Source organism: Prionailurus viverrinus, chromosome A2 (assembly GCF_022837055.1).
Source record: "Prionailurus viverrinus isolate Anna chromosome A2, UM_Priviv_1.0, whole genome shotgun sequence".
Taxonomy (NCBI): domain Eukaryota; kingdom Metazoa; phylum Chordata; class Mammalia; order Carnivora; family Felidae; genus Prionailurus; species Prionailurus viverrinus.
This window is the reverse complement of record NC_062562.1, coordinates 36,084,871-36,090,203: the sequence shown is the minus strand read 5'-3', so window position 1 is coordinate 36,090,203 and position 5,333 is coordinate 36,084,871.

The following is a 5,333-nucleotide window of genomic DNA, read 5'->3' as shown; positions in this document are numbered from 1 at the left end:
AATCCAAATCAGCAAGGAAGAAGTAGAACCTTTGCTATTTGTAAATGACATGATGCTCCATACAAAAAACATGAAAGAATCCCATAAAAATTGCTAGAATTGATATATGAATTCCACAAGTCACAATACACAAAAATCAATGTACAGAAATCTATTGCATTTCTATAAACGAATCACGAATTAACAGAAAGAGAAATTAAGGAATCAATCCCATTGACAGGTGCACCAAATACCACAAGATACAAGGAATAAACCTAAGCAAAGAGATGAAAGGCCTGTACTCTCAAGGCTATGAAACGCTGATGAAAGAAATGGAAGAGGACACAAAGAAATGGAAATACATTTCATGTTCATGGATGGGAAGAACAAATACTGTTAAAATGTCTACTCTCCTCAAAACAATCTATACATGTATTGAAATCCCTATGACATTAACAAAATTTTTTTTAATATATGAAATTTATTGTCAAATTGGATTCCATATAACACCCAGTGCTCATCCCAACAGGTGCCCTCCTCAATGCCCATCACCCACCCTCCCCTCCCTCCCACCCCCCATCAACCCACAGTTCATTCTCAGTTTTTAAGAGTCTCTTATGGTTTGGCTCCCTCCCTCTCTAACTTTTTTTTTCCCTTCCCCTCCCCCATGGTCTTCTGTTAAGTTTCTCAGGATCCTCATAGAGTGAAAACATACGGTATCTGTCTTTCTCTATATGGCTTATTTCACTTAGCATCACACTCTCCAGTTCCATCCACGTTGCTACAAAGGGCCATATTTCATTCTTTCTCATTGCCACGTAGTACTCCATTGTATATATAAACCACAATTTCTTTATCCATTCAACAGTTGATGGACATTTAGGCTTTTTCCACAATTTGGCTATTGTTGAGAGTACTGCTATAAACATTGGGGTACAAGTGCCCCTATGCATCAGCACTCCTGTATCCCTTGGGTAAATTCCTAGCAGTGCTATTGCTTCATCATAGGGTAGGTCTATTTTTAATTTTTTGAGGAACTTCCACACTGTTTTCCAGAGTGGCTGCACCAGTTTGCATTCCCACCAACAGTGCAAGAGGGTTTCTGTTTCTCCACATCCTCTCCAGCATTTATAGTCTCCTGATTTGTTCATTTTGGCTACTCTGACTGGCGTGAGGTGGTATCTGAGTGTGGTTTTGATTTGTGTTTCCCTGATGAGGAGCGACGTTGAGCATCTTTTCATGTGCCTGTTGGCCATCTGGATGTCTTCTTTAGAGAAGTGTCTATTCATGTTTTCTGCCCATTTCTTCACTGGATTATTTGTTTTTCGGGTGTGGAGTTTGGTGAGCTCTTTACAGATTTTGGATACTAGTCCGTTGTCCGATATGTCATTTGGAAATATCTTTTCCCATTCCGTTGGTTGCCTTTTAGTTTTGTTGGTTGTTTCCTTTGCTGTGCAGAAGCTTTTTATCTTCATAAGGTCCCAATAGTTCATTTTTGCTTTTAATTCCCTTGCCTTTGGGGATGTGTCAAGTAAGAGACTGCTACGGCTGAGGTCAGAGAGGTTTTTTCCTGCTTTCTCCTCTAGGGTTTGGATGGTTTCCTGTCTCACATTCAGGTCCTTTATCCATTTTGAGTTTATTTTTGTGAATGGTGTGAGAAAGTGGTCTAGTTTCAACCTTCTGCATGTTGCTGTCCAGTTCTCCCAGCACCATTTGTTAAAGAGACTGTCTTTTTTCCATTGGATGTTCTTTCCTGCTTTGTCAAAGATGAGTTGGCCATCCGTTTGTGGGTCTAGTTCTGGGGTTTCTATTGTATTCCATTGGTCTATGTGTCTATTTTTGTGCCAATATCATGCCGTCTTGATGATTACAGCTTTGTAGTAGAGGCTAAAGTCTGGGATTGTGATGCCTCCTGCTTTGGTCTTCTTCTTCAAGATTACTTTGGCTATTCGGGGCCTTTTGTGCTTCCATATGAATTTTAGGATTGCTTGTTCTGGATTTGAGAAGAATGCTGGTGCAATTTTGATTGGGATTGCATTGAATGTGTAGATAGCTTTGGGTAGTATTGACATTTTAACAATATTCATTCTTCCAACCCATGAGTACTGAATGTTTTCCCATTGCTTTATATCTTCTTCAATTTCCTTCATAAGCTTTCTATAGTTTTCAGCATACAGATCTTGTACATCTTTGGTTAGATTTATTCCTAGGTATTTTATGCTTCTTGGTGCAATTGTGAATGGGATCAGTTTCTTTATTTGTCTTTCTGTTGCTTCATTATTAGTGTATAAGAATGCAACGGATTTCTGTACATTGAATTTATATCCTGCAACTTTGCTGAATTCATGTATCAGTTCTAGCAGACTTTTGGTGGAGTCTATCGGATTTTCCATGTATACTATCATGTCATCTGAAAAAAGTGAAAGCTTGACTTCATCTTTGCCAATTTTGATGCCTTTGATTTCCTTTTGTTGTCTGCTTGCTGATGCTAGAACTTCCAACACTATGTTAAACAACAGCGGTGAGAGTGGACATCCCTGTCATGTTCCTGATCTCAGGGAGAAAGCTTTCAGTTTTTCCCCATTGAGGATGATGTTAGCTGTGGGCTTTTCATAAATGGCTTTTATGATGTTTAAGTATGTTCCTTCTATCTTGACTTTCTTGAGGGTTTTTATTAAGAAAGGATGCTGAATTTTGTCAAATGCTTTTTCTGCATCGATTGACAGGATCATATGATTCTTATCTTTTCTTTTATTAATGTGGTGTATCACGTTGATGGATTTGCAAATGTTAAACCAGTCCTGCATCCTAGGAATGAATCCCACTTGGTCATGGTGAATAATTCTTTTTATATGCTGTTGAATTCGATTTGCTAGTATCTTATTGAGAATTTTTACATCCATATTCATCAGGGATATTGGCCTGTAGTTCTCTCTTTTTTTTTTTTTTTTTTGCTGGGTCTCTGTCTGGTTTGGGAAACAAAGTAACACTGGCTTCATAGAATGAGTCTAGTAGTTTTCCTTCCCTTTCAATTTTTTGGAACAGCTTGAGAAGGATAGGTATTATCTCTGCTTTAAATGTCTGGTAGAATTCCCCAGGGAAGCCATCTGGTCCTGGACTCTTATTTGTTGGGAGATTTTTGACAACTGATTCAATTTTTTTGCTGGTTATGGGTCTGTTCAAGGTTTCGATTTCCTCCTGTTTGAGTTTTGGAAGTGTGTGGGTGCTTAGGAATTTGTCCCTTTTTCCAGGTTGTCCAGTTTGTTGGCATATAATTTTTCATAGTATTCCTTGATAATTTCTTGTATTTCTGAGGGATTGGTTGTAATAATTCCATTTTCATTCATGATTTTATCTAGTTGGGTCATCTCCCTTTTCTTTTTGAGAAGCCTGGCTAGAGGCTAATCAATTTTGTTTATTTTTTCAAAAAACCAACTCTTGGTTTCGTTGATCTGCTCTACAGTTTTTTTAGTTTCTATATTGTTTATTTCTGCTCTGATCTTTATTATTTCTCTTCTTCTGCTGGGCTTAGGCTGCCTTTGCTGTTCTGCTTCTAGTTCCTTTAGGTGTGCTGTTAGATTTTGTATTTGGGATTTTTCTTGTTTCTTGAGATAGGCCTGGACTGCAATGTATTTTCCTCTCAGGACTGCCTTTGCTACATCCCAAAGCGTTTGGATTGTTGCATTTTCATTTTCGTTTGTTTCCATATATTTTTTAATTTCTTCCCTAATTGCCTGTATAATCCATTCATTCTTTAGTAGGGTGTTCTTAACCTCCATGCTTTTGGAGGTTTTCCAGACTTTTTCCTGTGGTTGATTTCAAGCTTCATAGCATTGTCGTCCGAAAGTATGCATGGTATGATCTCACCTCTTTTATACTTATGAAGGGCTGTTTTGTGACCCAGTATGTGATCTATCTTGGAGAATGTTCCATGTGCACTCAAAAACAAAGTATGTTCTGTTGCTTTGGGATGCAGAGTTCTAAATATATCTGTCAAGTCCATCTGATCCAATGTATCATCCTGGGCCCTTGTTTCTTTATTGACCATGTGTCTAGGTGATCTATCCATTGTTGTAAGTGCAGTATTGAAGTCCCCTGCAATTACCATATTCTTGTCAATAAGGTTGCTTATGTTTGTGAGTAATTGTTTTATATATTTGGGGGCTCGGGTATTCTGCGCATAGACATTTATAATTGTTAGCTCTTCCTGATGGATAGACCCTGTAATTATTATATAATGCCCTTCTTCATCTCTTGTTACAGCCTTTAATTTAAAGTCTAGTTTGTCTGATATAAGTATGGCTACTCCAGCTTTCTTTTGACTTTCAGTAGCATGATAGATAGTTCTCCATCCCCTCACTTTCAATATGAAAGTGTCCTCAGGTCTAAAATGAGTCTCTTGTGGACAGCAAATGGGTCTTGTTTTTTTATCCATTCTGATACTCTATGTCTTTTGGTTGGCGCATTTAGTCCATTTACATTCAGTGTTATAGAAAGATATGGGTTTAGAGTCATTGTGATGTCTGTAGGTTTCATGCTTGTAGCGATATCTCTGGTACTTTGTCTCACAGGATCCCCCTTAGGATCTCTTGTAGGGCTGGTTTAGTGGTGATGAATTCCTTCAGTTTTTGTTTGGGAAGACCTTTATCTCTCCTTCTATTCTAAACGACAGATTTGCTGGATAGAGGATTCTCGGCTGCATATTTTTTCTGTTCATCACATTGAAGATTTCCTGCCTTTCCTTTCTGGGCTGCCAAGTTTCAGTAGAGAGATCCGTCACGAGTCTTATCAGTGTCCCTTTATAAGTTAGAGCATGTTTATCCCTAGCTGCTTTCAGAATTTTCTCTTTATCCTTGTATTTTGCCAGTTTCACTATGATATGTCGTGCAGAAAATCGATTCAAGTTACGTTTGAAGGGAGTTCTCTGTGCCTCTTGGATTTCAATGCCTTTTTCCCTCCCCAGATCAGGGAATTTCTCAGCTATGATTTGTTTAAGTACACCTTCAGCACCTTTCCCTCTCTCTTCCTCCTCTGGGATACCAATTATGCATAGATTATTTCTCTTTAGTGCATCACTTAGTTCTCTAATTTTCCCCTCATACTCCTGGATTTTTTTTATCTCTCTTTTTCTCAGCTTCTTCTTTTTCCATAATTTTATCTTCTAGTTCACCTATTCTCTCCTCTGCCTCTTCAATCCGAGCTGTGGTCATCTCCATTTTATTTTGCAGCTCATTAATAGCATTTTTTAGCTCCTCCTGGCTGTTCCTTAGTCCCTTGATCTCTGTAGCAACAGATTCTGTGCTGTCCTTTATACTGTTTTCAAGCCCAGCAATTCATTTTATGACTATTATTCT